This window comes from Dermacentor silvarum, chromosome 5, assembly GCF_013339745.2.
Source record: "Dermacentor silvarum isolate Dsil-2018 chromosome 5, BIME_Dsil_1.4, whole genome shotgun sequence".
In the NCBI taxonomy this organism is placed as follows: domain Eukaryota; kingdom Metazoa; phylum Arthropoda; class Arachnida; order Ixodida; family Ixodidae; genus Dermacentor; species Dermacentor silvarum.
The window spans coordinates 69,929,587-69,949,539 of NC_051158.1; the positions used below are offsets into that span (position 1 = coordinate 69,929,587).

Below are 19,953 nucleotides of genomic sequence, written 5' to 3' on the forward strand. Positions count from 1 at the left end.
CGTGTTATCACAGTCAGTGATTGGCCCTTTGGAAATAGAAAAAAGAAATTAGCGATACTGCCAATTTCTTTTTTTTTTATTTGAAATGTAGGAAAAGGTGGTGTTGGCTGGCTGGCTCAATATAATAGAATGTTAGTGTGTCATAATTGGTCCAAATTCCTAAAAGGGTAAAGATGTGTAAAAGACACGGCAAAGCACAAAAGATCGGGACCCAAAAGCGGTAACTTGTGACTGGACGGTCCCATGAAAACCCCCAAGCGACTGCACGGTCTGACTTCACAAGGTAATAAATAAGCCTAAAACGCAGCTGTTCTTTATTCTCTCCGTCTCTCTTGGGCATAAAAGTATAAATCAGTAACAATAACGCGATGGGACATTGCAAGGAAAACGGTCGCACTCTAAACAGCTTGGCAGCTGCCTCCATCACATTTGTGTAGCTGTCGAAGTGCTGTAAAGGTGCCATGAAAGTGTTCGGCACCCTTCATGGTGACTGTTGTGGCGGTTTGCTGATTAGCCCAAGATCATCGGCTTCGTGACCTCCTGCCGTGAAGCTGTATTCTTACACAGTGGATGGCAGAAACCCTCGTGTATGCAACTTTAATTAGTTTCACATCAAAGATCTCCTGATGATGCAAGTTACGTGTTTTTGCGTTGATCCACTCGTCCGGCAACACCAATGATTTATGGAACTCTTCATGCGTGTGCACGTTTGTGCGTGTTCTTATACAAATTCAGTGGCTTCTTGGACTCTTTCACTGTATTCAAGGCTTTTTTCTGCCTTTACTGATTTAATTTTGTTTGTAAAGTGACGGACAATCGAGCCGTTGCGACTTCATGCCGCCCACGTCTCCTTTATTATCACTTCTAAAAAAAAAACAGGTTGAAAAAAAAAGAATTTAGAGCCACCCACTACGGCGTCTGTTGAAGTGGAACGCTAAATCTAATGAAAACTATTCTAGCCCGACAAGAATGGTCAAATAGAAGCCCACATGCAATCTCCGCATGTGCGCTGACCACGCATTATCTATTTCCGGAAGAGACGGGCAATACATGTACACTGACATCAAAGAAATCAATAACCATAAAGGGGTATGCTAAATATGCCATGGTTCCTATTACAGATGTGACAGTATGAGGCATTCACCAAATACTACCACGCCAGCTTAAACAACAGTTGCATTCTACATGCTCTTTTGACTTCGCCACTGGCTATAGACTTCTTCATCGGGCGAGGAGGAAAGGGCGCAAGGCGAGTCTTTTCTCCTCTCTAGCTTGTGCGAGCCGGCGCTGCGCTGCTGCAATGTGTTGCCGTCGCGTGCTGCGGAACGATCTGGAGATGTTTTAACTCGTTCTCCGTTAAATTTACGTGACGACAGATCATACAACGTCGTCAAAGAGCCACTGTGTAGCCTTTTGGCGCCGCAATAGGAAAATGCTCTAACTTCCTGATCACTTGGCGTGGTAACTAAAACATAATACTGCACGTTTACCACCTACCGAATGCAATGATGAAATATCTAAGCAGTAATCGTTATAAAACATTCGCGTCAGCCGCCAGCAGCGTTCTCACGAATTTCAAGTCTATAGTAGACATAACATATCCATGCTGTGCCTACGTTGGCCGTCCGTATGAGGCCGATGGTGTTGCTGTTTTTGATCCCTGCAGTTAGTAAACCAGCATGATGCATATAATGTTAAGCACAAAGCAATGCTTTGTGCTTCAGCATTGCTTTTTTGCCCTGTGCAGCAGTAATATCCAAAGGGGATCACATAAAAATAATCCGAAAAAGAATTCCCCTTCTTTCGCACAAAAACTTAAAACAAAATACAACAGAAAATACTGGGTAACGGCGCAATAAGACCTCGCACGGTCGTGCTACATGCTTGCCACTATGTGCTACATAGAACAAGCATCTATCACCCAGCATATAATACTGCTTCGGACGATAGCGCAGTCCTCAGCGGGTCGTTCGACCACTCGACAAGTGAGATTCACACAGTGCGGTATGTTGCTATTACTAAGCATTTTTTTGTAGACGGTAACCACGTCCAACAAACGAGGCAGCCGCGCAATGTATCTGCAAATAACAATTCGAATGCTTGTCAAAGTTAACTGCGCAGCTAATTCGGCTGCCTAATGGCACCCACGTTGTTAGGATTATCATAGGTTTCGAAACTACTCATTGCTGCTACACTACATCGTAGAATTACGGCGAGAATGCTGCGGTAAGGTCACATTCGTGAAACAAACTTTCGGGAATACACAACTGGACTCCGAGTTTTTGTAGGCTCAAATTAACAAGTGCGCAAACATCGCGCTGGGTGCTCCGTCCGCCTCAACGCTAGCAGAAACTCCGGCCTTGCCGACTTAAACCACTTCACAGGGGCGCCTAGGCACAACTTGTGAGTCAGCGCTACCGCGCCCGTGTGAGAATAACGGAACGCCAACGAGGAACTTACCGAAGGTCGCAGATGACACGTGAAGTTGCGTAAAATGATCACTTTTGATGACGGTACGTGGGTCAAAGAATGAACATACCGCTCGAAATAATGCGATAATGAGAGCCACCACGCCGAGAAACGTACGCAGACGAGATGGATCTGGACGAAAACGGCAGCGGCGGCCGCAGCGGTACCAAACAAATAAATGTGAACAACTTGGACCGGCGCGGAAAAAATTTTCCTGCCGCTTTGGCCTTTCTGCCCGCTTGCCGCTTCCCAAGTGTGAACGTAGGCTTAGCCTGCGCGAGAAACGTCTCTTGTTTGCGATTGCGCCCCTACGGAAGGCTTGTAATTACTGTTGTGTTGTTGAATCCCAAACCAGCAATTATGGAAGGCTGGTAGTTGCTGTTTTGTTGTGGAATCCCAAACCAGCAATGTACACACGAAGGGGTTGATGACAGCAGTGAAATTCCCCCGACTCGCAACAGAATGCACGAAACAGACAGCCGACAAGCATGAATTACTGCTGTGCGCAGTACAGCGTAAGTAAACTCTAGTTGCAGGCGCTGACAGTTCTCGTCGGAGTTCACGCGCCCTGAGAAATTTATTATGTGCACTATGCACTGAACAAGACCAGAGTTCATTCCTGCATCACTAGTACACCAATCAGTCGAGATTCTGTGAGGTACGAGGCCGCTTCCTATTTGCACCGGCGTAAGTGAAGCAGAAATGAGTTGCACGCACTACTTAAAATGCGTACACATGCCATATCTATGCTGTGCGGTGAAATATCCTGTACCATTATGAATCTGTTGTCGTAAAGGCAAATGACGGCTGCACGCTCGCACACAGCGGAAGACACAGCGGCCCATGCACTTGCCGCAGGAAATGCAACCCTCTCGTATGAGGGAGTAGGGCGACGAAAGCTTCGAAAAAAAAAAAATGCCTTACGCGTTTTTGCGCGTATTTAAGTTTTCTAGCGCAAAGACGCAGCGAACAAGCTATTGCTATGGGAGTAATTATAGCCTGGTCACACGTGCATTTTCACGCGTATAGCCGTCCTTGACTTGTGAAACGCACTTCGCCCTGACGAGGACGACGCCATCTACGCTTAATGGAAATTAACAATTAATGATGTCTTCTCCGATCGCACGGGTCGTCTCAAAGATGTGTTTTCGAAGTCAGGTCCATTCAGTGGCGCGATGAGACCGTTGCTCCAAACGCCCATTGTACCTGTCGTACTTACTGTATTTACTGAGCTTAGTTTACTTTTTACTTAATTTCTTCACAAGCACACGCACACGCGAGGGGGGGGGGGGGGGCGGTCCCATGTCTTTGATATACATGTATAGAGTCTGCTTAAACTACCGATATTTATTATCGATCACGTGACGTAGAGGAAAGCAGAAGCTTGCCGCCCGCCCCCCCCCCCCGGTCGGGCCGGTGAACGCCCCCCCCCCCCCCCGAACAAACTTTCTGGCTACGCCCCTGCCCCTTCAGTACGTCTCAAAGAACCGTTTCCCACGTAGAAGACGCCACGTCATACGAAACAGACCGCGGGTGCGCAAGAACAACCACCAAGGACTGCTGCTGAGCGTATACCTGGCATACAACACGGAGCGTTCGTCCAAGCCAGCATGCCGACTACCCATAGATGGCGCCACTGCCTACGCTATAGGCACCCTGCAATGCAGTTTGGCTGTACATGTCGCGCCACCTAGCAGCGGCGGTGAGCACCCGCGAGTAGGCCCTCACCGCCATTCCACCTTGGTCCGTACAGCGCTCAGGCGCGCCTGAAAGCTTCCTTTTCAGATTTTTCAATGGATTCACCGCGACCACTCGGCAGCTCCTCCGTGAGAAGTGTGAACAAAAATAACATGCGCATATACTGCTGCTTTAGGTATTTTCACAACCGCGAAGGCGATGTCGGCATCAAATTGTGCCGCTTCCCTTCGAGGCTGTGGGGAGAAACCCGGTGGCTGAAGGTGGATCGTCGTGGTTCGGGCCGTCAAGGAAGAGTCGCTCTTGCGAATTTCTGTTGAACTATGACGCCAACGCAAAATTAAAAAAAAAGAAAAAAAAAACACAAGGCAGCATCCAAGAAAACGCACAATAAAGCGACAACTGCATAAACACGCTTGATCTGATTCCCGCTGCTGTAAATTGGTTTGGATAATTGTTGAGCTAGTCTCGCTCCAAAACAAATGCGCAGTGGTTGTTATGTGTCAAATCTAGCTTCGTAAGCGCTCCGCGTTGGACCTTTGTACGCGCTGTAGTTCTTGTTGTACATTAATAAGCCAACGTGCAGCTCCTTTCTGCGCCTGGATCAAGACGCGACTGCTGAAACCGGGCTCATTCATGCCGACGTTTTCTCGCGTTTAGAACAACATAACTAAGGCTGGAGAGCACCGCAGCACACATCGAGTATTCGCAAAATAGCACTTCTCTCGCGCACGCTAGCACACATTTGTTCAGTCTTGGTGTTGCTTAGTGTCAGCTGATTGCTCTCTGTTATGTTTCAGCGGTGATGACCTCTCACACTGGAGCCCGAATGACAACACCAGAATATGCTCGAGGCACTTTGTCAACGGAGAAAAAAGCGCCATAAAGAATCATTCAAGTTACCGTCCAACTCGCCAAAACCTCGACAAATGTGATAAGCAAGGCACGCTCGAAGTTACTGAAGCTACAAATGAAAGTTGAAAAACGTCTACGGCCGTATTTGCCCACTTAAGCGGAATAAATTATTTATTTGTTAACTTACTTTGAGTTCGACCTCGTAAACGTGCTTTATTTGTCGTGACAAGAACTTTGCTGCGATGTCCGTCCTGTTTACTTTTTTGACACGAAATACATGGTTGTCGTAAAGTTGACGTCCTTTCTCGAGTGTCGGTGGTCGAAAATGGGCCTCAATGTTTTCAATTGCCTTAAAAACCACAGTTGAGAACGCCCGACTTGTTTCAAATGAGCGCCGCAGAAGCATGACTTCGTAGAAGTGGCCGCCTCGGTGTTTCGCGGAACTGACACGGCGGCGCTCTCGGCTGAGCCGATCGCTGCGCCGCCTGACCATTGAAGGGAGCCTATATGGCGGCGCCCATGAAAAACAATGGTTTATAGCATGCCTGATCGTCACCGGCATCGTCCGCTGAGGCGATAGATGATAGTCATAAGTACAATCGAAGGTATAAGAAGCATAGCATTTCCCGGCCCAACGTTTTCTGACGCAACCGAGGGTAGAGTAACCACAATTTTGTCTATTTAGCTCCCAGAAATAAAAACTCCTTGCCATTGGTTGATCCGGGATTGTGAATTCGTAGAGAGCGCCCTTATTACGGTTTGTGAAGTTTTGCGAGGTATACATGGTTAGGGCACTGGCTTGGGTGAGTTGGCAGCGTGACATGACGGTGAGCTTCTGCGCTGAAAGTAGAAACGTTGACATGAAAGTTGACAAACACAACGCTATACAAGCGCAAACTTTCAGCTCAATTTTATTGGCGTAGATGGTGACGTTATACACACAGACGATGTATGATGTGCATCCGGTTGAAGAACCAGAAAAAGAACGAACAAGTGGAAAACGATAACTGTAACACGTGCTGTACATATCGAAGAATTTGTGTGTGCCTTACCCGTACCTAGTAATGCTAGTTCTTTATTCATGGATCGTGTCATAGATATTTCATATTATTTTGTGTTGTGGCAGCCTTATCGACGCCGCACTGATGCATTTAAATCCCAGGCGATTAATTTCTGCAGTCTCAATAGTTACTCTAGTCATCTGGTTGGGCTGCTTTGCGAGCGCCGCTGCATCGTTTGAAAATCGGCTTACAAACGAAATCCCGTCAATGCAATTGATGTGTGCTTCAACAGGTCTGTGTACATTGTAGTCGTGTTCCCAAAGTCTATCATTTAGGTAACTTCCTGCTTGGCCTACGTATTTATTGCCAGACGAATTGTTTTTTCTTTCGTTGTTTTACCAACCGGATGCAGGGCATAGAACGTACGTCCGTTTATTAACTTCACCATTTTCGCCAATAACATTCAGTTGAACTTTTTCCGCTTGTGTTTGTTAAGTCTCCTGTCCACGTTTCTAGTTTTTGCTCAAGAACCTGCCGTCACGGTATATATGGTATACTTTTTTTACACCCTACATCGTGAAATAAGTAGGAAAACGCACATAAGGTATTGCTTGCTGAAGCTAGGAATAATCAGACTTTGCTGAACTTGAAAATCAGCTCTCCTCAACCTTTGTCACCTCCACCCATACACAAATATCCTATGCTAAAATTCTGACAAAAGGGCAGCAGGCTTTTATCTACACATTTCACCGGATATAGTTGTACATAACTATTACAAATTATATTAGATTGCTCTGATTACGTTAACGACAACTTTCTTTAACTTATTTGTCGCTGATTATGCCGAATTAAAGAATACTACGAGCATCATTTCAGTAGTTCATGCAACCTCCTTCATGATGCTCTCCTGCTGCCGCATAAGTCCATTTATAACATGGACTGTGCGGCACAATTTAATTTTCGCGGATGCATGGTTTTCGGAAACAAGGTAGACTTAGGGCGTCCGATGACTCTGTGATCAAGGGGACGAGCAATTTACATAAATCACTCAATCGCATTAAACATCAAGGCCAACGGCTTGATACGTGCCCCTTGATTTGTATTTCGGGCCTTGACCCTCGCTCGCGCGATCTATCGTCGAACCAGCAAATCATCCTCCCACACCGGCGCGGTAATTATGCGACTCTGATTACGAGCCGCATTTGCCTAAAGCATTCGCGCATGTATTTTACCCAACTGAGCTGCTGTGGGGCCGTAGCGTTAACATGTTCAATGTGACACGTGTGCTAAATACCCGGCCACCCAACTAACTTCGTTCATTTTCTTTTGGCAGCTGAAGCACAGTGAGAATCAGGAACCAGAAAATCAGCTTCCCATCACGCAGTTCTGCACACTTTCAGCGCTCATTGAAAGCGATAATTTCCCGTTTGACTACCACATGCACAAATAATACGCGTGATAACGAGTCGAAACGGCAAGAGCTGTAGAGGAAGGAATACACATATACAATTTGCCACGATCAACGCTGGCAAAGGCGCAACGTTTCTGAGCCACGTGACGTAACGCTGCAGCGAAGGAAACACCGCTCATCCGGTGAATCCGCATGACCAACCGGCGAACGGATTCTCCGACTAACCTGAAAGCCGCTTCGTTTCCCGTCGTCACGGTGCAGTGCAGGCTTCCCTCCTCAATTGCTATGATCGATTGTCTTCGGTTTTTCATGCCCTGGAGCTCACAACTTCGTCCTGGTGGGAGAGACACCGGGTGCTAAACCTGCTTTCACGTCTACAAACGGCCGCGGTTGACGAGAATCACGCCGCCGGCGCTGAATGAACGGCAGCCGCACTTATTTCAGGAACGGATTCGCCGGAGCGATGGCAGCCAGCCAATAATGCCGCCTCAGAGACGCTGGAAATAACAGTTTAGAATCTCGGATGCAAAGCCGCTGCTGCTACGTCTATTTTAGTTGTCAACAGCTGGCGCCAAAACCCTGCATTCTAGCGTCACCTTCCGTCGCACTTTGGAGCCCGTGCGACCTCCGAGATCTGAGAGCGTTGCACAACGGCGCAACCTCTGAAGTATTGATCTTTGTTCGGATTTGAAGTTTGCTGTGAATCGCAGTGAGAGGAGAAGCGTGAAGCAATCTTACAACGCCTCCCTTGCATGACTGCCATCGTTTCATGGCTTCAAGTTCAATCAAGTTGTTTGTGTGTATACAGAAGGAGGCCTACAGAAAGAGGCCTTGTGCTTTTTCTGCACAAGACACGGAAGTTGTTCTCTGTGGCTCACGCACTTTGTCCGTCGTCAAACTCTCTTCCTGCGCACATTATGAGTTCACACTTCGGCGCCGCTGCGCCGGCAAAGCCAAACTCAATGAGGGCATGTACACTCGTATTTTCACAGCAGCGCGGCGCGTCCCTTTAATGCATGCAGGGTTTGCTCTTATATCAAGTCAATACTCATATTTTTGGAAATACGTCTCTGAGTGTTACAGCAAGCACAAATTTCCGATGTCAGCCAGGAAACGAGGACGATCTACGCACCGAAGGCAGAATTCCTAACCCTGGGACGCGTCAAACGTTCAAATATCCTCCCTGAGCTTTTGTTTGAACGAATCGAAGTAAATGTGCTTTATTTTGACGAAAAGCTGATTTACTTTGGCAGCTGGCGAAAGTTGAAGTTTATATGGGGCTGCGAAATTATGAGACTTTACACAAATTGCATAACTATGTGAACTTCAGTCTCGTAAAAGGTATACATTGTAGACATGTAGATGACGCAAATGTGTAATTGCTATAAAATAGGCAGTGCTGAAGGTCTCAGTTGTGCGTTATTTTAGTTATATCGCTTTCGTACATATTTCGTCATAACGTCATTCCATATTTCTCATTTCATCCACTGCTATGAGCTCTATTTTTTAATAGAAAAGGAAAACATAAAAGAGGCTCTGAGCCAAGTGATGACAGCCCAATCCTGGAAGTTTGCGAGGAATGTTAAACTTAATACACAACGAACCTACTCCTCTTTGCGTGGTGTGTTATTCGTTCACATTGAAGAGTGCGCGTGCTATCAATGCAGATCAATATTTTTGGCGGACCTCCATGAGTAAAAGTTTTGTTCATAGGGCACGCATGCTGTGCTCTTTGGCTGGTGCTACAGCTGTCATGTTGTCACAGGCAAGGGTGGGCCGGAGGGGGGTCATATTCGGCTCATACTAGCCTGCAATGAAAGCCAACTTGAACAGCGATTATGTCCCTGAGCTGTCATCAGGCCTCCGGAGGATATTCAAGCGATAAGCCTCGAGCATGCCAATGACTGGGTCACTCGACGGGGAACTTGAAGTTTCGCAAGATCTGTGACCCAGGAGTCAAGTAGGAAGCGCTGCTGTATTCGTGCTAAACGTTCTGTGGCAGTGAAGGGAAAGCTAGAGGAGCGAAGCTTCCGCACACGTGTTACTGTAAGCGCAATGTATAGTCCAGCAGGGTTTGACAGTAAATTCGCTTTTTTCGTGCTAGAATTACGCGTTTGGACACACGCAGAAGAATATAACCAGGAGAGTAAGTCAAATTTATTACTTAGTATTACATACTGTCTTATATTTCTGTTGTCAATTAGACCCGTATATTTTCTCGTCGCTGGCGTAAACTAACGCGTATGAGAATGTGAGACATTTTTCGGAAGGGCTATTACCCCCGCGCTTTGCCTCCATGGTTTCTTCTTCATTGCCACAGAATGATGTCTACGAGTATAGCGTTTCAGCTATGGGCGCGAGCGCTACCACTGGAAGTGCCGTCACGGCTATCGTTCATACGTATGTGTGGAGGGGGTCGTCCCGATGCTCTCCACACACACTAATGGCTATTGTGTGTGAGATTTCGGTTGAAAAACGGCTGCACCTGGTATATATATATTTTTTTCGAGCACCTCGCCCCCGCTCCAGACAACCATAATTCAAAGTAACTACACACATCTCTAGTGACCTTATTTACTACCATGGTATGTTAAATGAAACTTGTGATTTGAAAAAAATGAAGTTTAAGCTAGTACTCGTAAGTTGCTCTTGCTAGCCCCAAACATCGAGGGAAACAAGTTGGGGTTAAAGTATTGCGGTTATAATGTAGTACTTTTGTTCTTCTGTCAAAGGAGTTTCATGGCTGCCGTAATTTACAATTTGTGTCACATGCATATAGTAACAAGTTTTGACTTTTTTCTTTTATTTCCGATGCCTTCTTTCCAGTTTTCGTTTTCTTTAATGTGGCGGTCCCACTCCGGCGGCACGAGCCCCCCGTTTTCAGTAATTTTGGAGCAACCGTGGCAGCTCTTCTACTTAGGATATAAAGTTGTCGTATATACCATAAAAAAGCTTGACTCTTGTACATTCCAACTAGATATAATATAAAACATTGCTTAATGTGATTTACAAATAAATGTTCAAGAACAAGCATGAGATACATGGATTTTGTGAACTGTGTCTCAGTTGTGACTATATTTAGAAAGAACTACCGCATTTACTGCATTGCGGCTTGCTCCGTAGCTTTAGCACATAGTTATCTATTTCCTAGAGCAGCAAAATAATAAAAAAAAATTACTTTTTGGATAATTTGCTTTTGAAGATTGCCAAATATTGCAAACTTCTGTTGTAAACAGCCCGGCAACTGCACGCTCAAAGAAGCTAAATTTTGGATAAATAGAGCTGAAGGAATTTGCATCTAGGACGCAAAATTTCATTCATGTACCTTTATTAGTTTTCCTAATAATGCGGCCGAAATTCGGCAATATTTAGAATTCTGGTTTTACGTTTGCCCATTTTTACGGGAAGGTACTAAAGCTACGAAGCTGCGGTTTAAAACTAATTAAGGTACATGAATGAAATTTTGCTTCCTAAATAGAACTTTCTTGAACTCTAATTTATGCAAAATTTAGCTTTTGACCTTGCTTCTGTTGTAAGCAGCCCACGCCGGGCTGCTTACAACAGAAGTTGCGATATTTGGCAATCTTCAAAAGTAAATTATAAAAAAAGCAAAAATGCAAAATTATTTTGCTGCATCTAGGAAATAGATAAATATGTTCTTAAGCTACAGAGTAAGCCGCAATGCAGTAAATGCGGTAGTTCCTTCTAAAGATGGTCACAACTGAGACACAGTGCGCCAAATCATGTATCTCATGCTTGTTCTTGAACATTTATTTCTAAATCACATTAATCAGTTGCTTTATATTATATATAGTTAGAATCTACAAGAAATAAACTTTTTAAGGTATATACCACAACTTTATATCCTAAGTAGAAGAGCCGCCACGGTTTCTCCAAAAGTACTGAAAACGGGGGGCTCGTGCCACCGCAGTGGGACCGCCACTTTAAGGACGGGCGTGGTCGGAGCTTGACAGAAAATGTTGGCGAACGCATACAGTGGAGGCTCCTCAGTGGCTCTTGAATAGGTGCTACAATATACTTTGTGTACTTTTGCACATAATTTATTTGAGGAGGAGCAGCAGAACAGTAAATGCACGCACAAAAATATTATCTCTACAGAGCAGGCAGTGGTACTACGTGATACTGCGATGCCCTGTTCTATAACAGGACGCAGGACGTCACAGCTTTTTCATTCTTCGTAATGCGTAACATAGAAGCTCACCTCTATAGTTGATCTTCACTTTTTATACCTACAGATAAAAAACAGTGGGCCAAAACACACGACATTGACCATATATTATATCTTCAAATTTTAACCTCCAAATCACAACACACTCCACATAATAACCGTTTCGTACCACACACATCTTCCGACGGCAATTCGTGCCTGCTCATAGGCCGCGTATCATGACGTGACGAATAGTGCAGTACACCCCTGTGTTAATTCACTTCGATTGTAACATGAGCCCCGGCTGTCAAACTTCAAGAAATTGAGAATGAACACTGTTCTAGGTTCGCACTAATCTCTGATATTAAGAGAGCGTAATGACAACATCGGCCGGGATAATGTATCAATCATATTCTTTTCCTTCCCGTGCTTCGACAGTTGTCCGAGCAGCGTTCCTTCTGCGTTATCGCAATGATCGGCCGGTCGTGAGCAGTAGATGATAAGACAGGAATATAATTCAGCGTAAAGTGTCGTGTTAATATAGCGACCTTATTTTCTCATTTGTCATAAAGGAAGCTTATTGCATTCAACCTATGTGGACGGCAGACATCGCTCATCGACGCTGCTGTGGGCCTCCTTATCGCTGTCAACGGTCCAGAGCATCCCATCTTCTGTGGCTTCCGTGCCGTTTGAGATACCACATTTGCCAATTGCCTTGTAGCCGTACTATCGTTTCTAGAATTTAATAGAGCTGAACAAACTTCCGGTGCGGGCACGAAGCTATCGCACTCTTCACAAATGCAACGCCATGTATATTGGATTAAATAAAATGTTATTGCCAAAGACGACAGCTTGTCACTGTCGCAGGTTTTTTTTTTCGTACTCTAATCTAACCCGCCGTGTCATTCCCCATTAAATACTTCCAAATAGTGCGCGTTAGAATCAAGTAAATACGGTAAATCTAGAATATAGGGCAAACCGATGGAAGAAGACGTAGGCACAAATCCAGGAAACCTTGCTTACTGAGATGCCGTTAACGACTGGTGGAGGTTGCGTGGTTACCACTCTGGCTACTATCATTAGTGGCGGAAATCTCGCCGCTGGTCGATAACAAAATGGTATTGCGTAATGAATGCTATTATTGCAATAAGCATTCTTTGCCTACTTCAGGCGTTTTGAGCCTATCTATCTATGTATCTATGTATCTGTCTGTCTATCTATCTATCTATCTATCTATCTATCTATCTATCTATCTATCTATCTATCTATCTATCTATACATCTATTTATCTATCTAGCCTCTTACGCCAACCTAGGTCCAAGTTGACTACCACCTTGGACTACAAGATATGTGCTCGTGGTCGTCATGCCGTCATGATTATTCTGTCACCGTCATTCCAGCTTTGCCAATCGCTCTCGTCAAGTCGCGTCGTCAGCCCATGTCGTCATATAGGCTTCGTGATACTGTAGTTTACACTCGTCATCTGATTGCTCTCATACCGTTGTCATACTATCATCGTTATCATGTCGTTGTCAATGGCTGTCCTGATGAATTCGTTGTCGTGATGCCGTGGCGTTCGTTCCATCGCCGTCTTCGAACTTCGTCGTTCGACTCTCGCCATGCCGTCGTCGTCGTGTCATCGTGGTCACACAGTAATTTCCATAGTACTTTCATATCGTCCTCATCACACTGTCATTTTACCATCGTCATCATTTCAGTAACGTCATCCCATTGTTGTCCCACAGGCTTGGTAGATCTGTCGTCTTCGTTCGTTCTTCGTCATTCAGTCATAATTATGCAGTCATCATTCGGTTATGATTATGCCGCCATTACCATGCCATCGCGTCGTCAGTCGTGAGACAGTGTCGTGTGTTTCAATTCTGGCCAGCATCGGAGACTGTCTACGTAGACAGCTAAGAGACAGCCAAGACAGCTTCGAGGCCATGTAATGGAACGCGTTTCGAACCGTCTGAATGAAGTATGAAAGACGCGTCTGCGACGATACGCCACCTCGCGGTGACAAGAAAACGTGGAGAAAAGCACGCATTATTTCTGTATTAATTTAAGTCCTTGCGCCGGCGAACCTCTGAAAAACACGATGTGACTGACATTAACGGCGTAGGAAAGCACGTCTACGTTTTGTTGTGCGCAGACGACCTTATTGTCGGTTTTCCAAGCATCCTGCTCAGCCGCCATCTTGTTTGGACAGGAACGTAGCCTGCGTCGTTTCTGGCTTCGATGCTCTTTTCGCGTAGCTGTCTACTTTGACACCTTCGTGAGAATTGGAACGAGACTTAAGATGGCCGCTGTGCACTTAGCCGTCTACTTTTCCATCTTAGGCGAGTATTGGAACACAGCCGGTAGCTATCATGCATCAGTTGTAATACTATCGTCGTCGCCCCATCATCGTCAAAAACTCGTCATCTCATTGTCGTCATGACGTTGTAGTCAGACCGCTTTTGTTGTTGCATCGACATTATTCCTTTCTTGTCATGACATCGGCGTCAGTGTGAGAGCGTCAGGCAGTCGTGAGCATGCCGCCATGCTCACGAGGTGACCTCGGCAAATGAGTGCCATAGCGACATTGGAGGACGCCTGATTATGTCACGTACAGCCAAAGCAATGGAAGTCTCAGGATAATAATTAAGCTGGGAAATAAACCTGGCATCATGAATACGGCGTGTGGCTACTTTACACGAATGCTAATCGCATTATCATCGACAGTCATCGGGAGATGAGCTCTGCCGTACTTTTTTGTATACTGATCTAGATTTTAATATAAATGAATAGGGAAGTGTTGTAGGGTTGTGATCGGGTGAGCCAGGTCGCTAAAAGATGACATATAGGTCACCATTCAACACCATATTATTAAGGAACTTGATAAATTATGGTAATTTACATGAAATGAGTAATGGCGATGAGCGCTGTTTTAATAATGTTCAGAGTCCACCATAAAATTATTGACATGCTGAGCATGTAAGTGTGAATAGCTTGTGCTTTTGCGTCTCCGTCTGAAACAATGAAACGCCCATACGCATCCTTGCATGTTACAGCATAGAGGAAGTGTATCACTGACACTTGTGCGCACTTGTCATTAAGCTGTTTAGGCTTTGTCCAGCCCTTCTTCTCGCCTTCGCCTGTCATCCGCAGCACCGGATGTACTCCAGCGCAGTAGCCAGGAAAGAAAATTTTAGAGCAAGCATTGTGTTCGATAAGGTGTTCGAACCGTGGCTCAGGTAAGGCAGGCATACTTTGACGCGTGTCAAATATATGGAATTTCTATGCCTTTTATTGCCGCTCCAATGACCAACGTAGAGAAAACACATTGACTTTTTACATTGATGCCAAATTACATTGACGAAAGCTTGTTATATAAAGCTGTTACTTTTTTCATTAGACACTCGATGAAAGTCTAAGTGGGTCTTGCCGCACTCCAAGGAGATAACAACGAATGTGATAGTTTATTTCTTTTGTTTCACCCATTTGGAAATAGCCTGAGCCATGGTTGGCAGCTCAACAGAAAGAGCATATAAGCACAAGCACCCCGCTAGCACATTGCACGTAGCACACACAATGACACAATGAGTCATGCTTTCCCCTCCCTCTCTTGGGCTTTAAGATGCCGAAATAAATGAATAAATAAATAAACACTGAACCAACGCCCTGCCGACGTCTCTTCCAGTGTTCCTATGGGTAGAGCCTCTATGGAATTTGTTCCTTGCTAATAATAATATTGAACTTTGATGGCCTGAGAGCGCATCCTTCAAGAACCTACCCACACTCTATGCTCTCAGTGATGTCGAACCAAAAAAAATGTGACGCTCGACCCTCGGCAGCCACATTATAGGCGTGAATAAAATAGTCGACTTCTGCATGACTACTGTTTTGAAATGTTACTCCAGTTTTCGCAGCGGAGTCAACCTCGGTAGCCAAGTTCAGCGCCACTACTCCACTGAAATCGGTGCTCATGTGAACCACGATTTATAATCCAAAAACAAGAATAATATTTGTCGCCCTAAATACTTCAACTCAGCCCTCAATGCTTCGGTTTTCTCAACAGATAAGGTCACGTAATATCAGTAATTGAAACGCGCGCCCATGACATACGGCAACGATTCCTGAGGCGACAGTGCTGCTCAGGAAAACAGACGAATGTTCGCTTACCACGTGCTGCAGCGAAATCGTCGCTAGTCCTGAAGCTGCAGTTGCCAGTGAAGCCGGCACGGTTTTCCCGTTCGCGAGCCGGCCGTGCAAGTCGCCCTTTCCATTCTCTGTTTCCCGTTCGGTTTATTTACACCTCACTGGTCGCAGGAACGCGTAAGCTCTGCTCATTCTGCGCATTATACGCGTACAGCTGTCATCTCGCATCCGGAGAGCCGAGCCCGTCGGCGAGTGATGTCAAAACTGGCTTTGGTTGTTTCCTCGGGGCTAGGGGAAAATTTTACGAGCTGTGCTAGCGAAACCGGAGGCTTGTCGGCATGCTTACGCGGTTTGTGCTTCGGACTGTGTGTCGGCGTGCATAAGGGGGGGGGGGGGGGGGGGGGTGTTCCGTCACGATGCTGAACTTTGTGCGATATGACCGTTTCACGGCCACTGGATAAAAAAAAAAAAAACAGCGGCCGTGACCGTCGAAACAAACTCGCAACGTGTGGGACACAAAAACTACGACCATAAGCACAATACAAGGGCTGGCTTTGAATTCATTTTCATTATAGTATTTAATAGCACACTGTATACCAGAGTTGCGGAGTGGAGCTGCTGAGCTGGGATGATGCCAGAATCATTCCGTACGTTGAAATACCCGGAATGTAATGGAAATGAAATCATGACAGGTCGGGCAGACAAAATGGGAATGAAATAGGAGCTCGACATTCCGAAATGGAGCTGGAATGAAATCGGCACTTAGTCATGGATAGCTGAATGTTGAATTTAGGGGAATCGAACCGCACCCCACTTGAAGCATATTTTGTCGGAGTCCCTATTCTTGGCCGCCCAGGGGCAGCATTCGAAATAATAGCCGTTTTAGAAGAGTACAGTGTCAGGCCAGAATGCACTCTTATACGTTATTGACTGCATGCTCCCCGACTTTATTTAAGGAGCTAGACATCGAGCTATTCAGGTGCCTGTACTAGCGTATACAATGTCTCAGTGAACCCTCGGATTCCACATGAGGATGTCCCATTCAGCGACGTTGCAGACAAAACTGATAGAGAAGCTGAACGGGCATACATAAGATGGACAATCTATGGGTGTGACCAGCGTTGCTGAGAATATTGACTTTCATCAATATTATGAGTGTATTTAACAAAAAAAGCATATAAGGTTCAATGTGTGTCAGATGAGGTCAACAGGATAGTTTATTTTGGCAAATTTAGGTAAGTAATGAAGTTATTTTAGCCCTCTAAACATGGTCGGAGATGCTTGTGAAAAAGAAAACAACGTACATTTTTGCGTTATTTATTTGTCGCACCATCAACCTACTGTCTCTACAGTGCCGCAAAGCCACATACTCGCAAAAAACAATTCAGTGTCATTTCACTGTGTGAAGGTGGATGACCAGTAAAGTTGTGTATGTGGTGATTGTCCGTTGCTCCGGTGAAACGTTCCAAGTTTGCGGGATCGTGGTCACATGGACGGTTCGCATTTCTTTCCGCCTCGTGGTCATGGCGGGCAGCACGCTTACGCTTGGCGTCCGCGTCCCGCTCAGAGTCGGTAGTCTCCTTCCGCCGCCGCCGTGCCCATTCCCTTTTCTCTGCGAAACCCCGGAGATGTCAGTGGGTGCCGCAAGGCGGCGCTACGCTTTGGAGCCATCTACGTTTCAGCTGACGCCGCAAGGTGGGGCTACGCTCCGGAGCGATGTACAACGGGGCTAAACGCAAACTTCACGTACAAAGACACACACACGATTGTAAAAGAGAGACAAGTTTTATTTTATTTTAGAGTCCGGCTGCCCAATCGCGACGCGTGTACTAGCGCCACACACGCGTGGCCGCCGGGGGAGAAGCTACGTACGTTATACGAAAACCCCAGAAATTGCAGCGGGCGCCACCAGGTGGCGCTACGCTTTGAGCCGGCACTGCAAGGGGGTGCGACGCTCCTGAGCGATGTGCGCTAACGCACAAAGGACTTACAATATAGATAGGATACTATGACGCTTTTTATTAAAGGCGGATACGCCAATCGCAGCACGCGTACTAGTGCGCACGCGCTCACGTGGCCGCCAGGGTGAGCTACGTCACGTAATGAAGAAGCAAACGTAAGGTCCTGGAAAAGCGCGGTGTGGTGCGCAAGTTTTTACGATCCCGAAGTTTAAAAACGCCGCCATCCCGACGTTTTCATACAACGCCACAAGGTGCTGCTACACGTTTGAAATTGTTGATCTACTTCTGTCTGTTGCCGGACGCGACCTCCTGGAACCTAGCCTATAACAGCGTCGCTGTAAAAAAGGTGATAAAAAAGACAATAAAATAATCAACGCCCAAGCACTCCGTACAGATGGTTAACTAGCGAAGCTTAAACGTGCGGCCCCGCTGTTTATGACTGGGTTAATTCCGACGGTTCATTAAAGTATTTATCAATTACTGGTTACGTCTCTGTATTTCTTAATGAGGTTACACGCATGTTCGGATGCGACGGAGAGAACGACGTCACTGACGGTAGGCCCGCAGTCCGCCGTTGTCGCTTGCGTGCGATGTCTCGAGCTTTCTCGGCGGCGTGGGGAGCAGCATTCGCCTGCCATTGCCGCCAGCGATTCTTCGAAATAAAATTGCTTCAAAATTAAATCTGTTGGTTGCGTAAGGATCACACCCCATTAAGGAATTGCTCATACCCCCGGAAACGCGGCCTCCCCATTACGACGACCGAAGAAGACGAAGAAAACATTATTAAAAGGGAAGGGGGGGGGGGGGGTCGTGGAGCATTATGGGTGGGGCCCTATGTGCAGAGTTCCACTGGCCTTAGCCGCCCACCGGACTTGATCCAGAAGTGCGTGCTGCAGCTCTGGGTCCTAGCTGGCGAGTTGTGCCTCCCCCTGCTCCGTGTCAGAATTAATCTTATTCCCTAGGAATTACCATAGGTTTTCTGGTTTTTCAAGCGAAGCTTGTATACGCTAGCCTGCGCCGGTGAAGCAACGCTAAAAAAAGAGCTGCTCTCACAGCTGCACAGTTGGCTAGTGCTCGGCACGCGTTCATGCCACTGCTCCCGTGTTCGTCGTCGTTGTTTGCTTCCACAGCTGGCTGCGTTGCTGCTAATCATTCCAGCGTAGGTTTTCACTTCTCCTCTGTAGCCGTAATGGGGAGAGCGTGTTTACGGAGGGAAGGGGAGGAGGGGGTGAGCCATTGATTAAGAGGTTATGAGCATTGCTTTACGTAACGGACAGATTTAAGTTTGAAGAAATTTAACGGAAATCCATCCAGAATGAACGTGCTCGGGAAAGGGTGCATCGTCGACTTGCCGATTCTAGCTTGATGGCTTCCGAAGCCCAGGACATCGAGCCGCGGACCCCGAATTGAGGGAGCGCGATGTTGAGGCCAAACGTGAGCGTCGTCTAGCCCTCCATGAAACCGACAATGGTGGTGCACTACTCAACAATGCTAGCGCCAACTTCCCCGGTGCGACAGCTAGGTTTCAACGCAAGTTTCTCAACCGGAACTTCGGAGCCAGCTGCAGTGCGTGTAACCGGCTGTTGTTCGAGCACAACGTGGTACTCGTCAGTGCAAATCGTTAGGAGGAACACCGAAGAAATACACGACGTGCTTCCTTTACCCCCCTCTCCTCGACAGGGGAGGGGCTGCTGATTTTTAGTGCACCCCCACGAGATGTGGCATAATGTCGGTCTATTGCCACACCATGGTCAATTTATCCAGGTACAACGTCAGTTAAATTTTAGTTAACCTTAATAAGTTTGGATAAACATGTGTGTGAATTTTTCGGAGGTCTGCGGCCTCCTCACCTTTGAGGGATTTATGGAGAGTTACAGCGAGCCAGCTGTGGAAGAAGACGACGACGCTTGCGCCAATGCTGATGATAATAGTTTTCTGTTCACAGGCGACGGACAGATGCTTATTTGTTTTGCCTGACGTTATAAAGCTTCACTTTAAATATGTCGCAGTTTCACTCGAAAGGCGAAGCAGCAAATGCGATAGCAAAATGGTAGAGTGCTATACGGAGTAAGGATAGTAGTTTTATCAGCTGTATAAACTTGGACATGCAGCAGCACCAGCAACGTGCAGAAGTGTTGTCGACGCCGTCGGCGTTTTGCCCGCGTCCGCACCGAACACGCGCGGCGTTCGTGACTTGCCGGTGCCTCTGACGGCGGCTCGGACGAGAGCCGGTTTATGACGAGATCAGAACGG

At 46.4% G+C, this 19,953-nt stretch overlaps 1 protein-coding gene across 1 annotated transcript in view; it reads right to left on the reverse strand.

The window, feature by feature from the left end:
* The window catches only part of LOC119453466 (putative sodium-dependent multivitamin transporter), an 87,789-nt gene extending 71,901 nt beyond the window's left edge, over positions 1-15,888 (reverse strand). The window contains exon 1 of the mRNA XM_037715498.2: positions 15,764-15,888. The gene's annotated coding sequence lies outside the window, so the exon portion shown is untranslated. The remainder of the gene's footprint in view (positions 1-15,763) is intronic.
* Between the last annotated feature and the right edge of the window lie 4,065 nt (positions 15,889-19,953).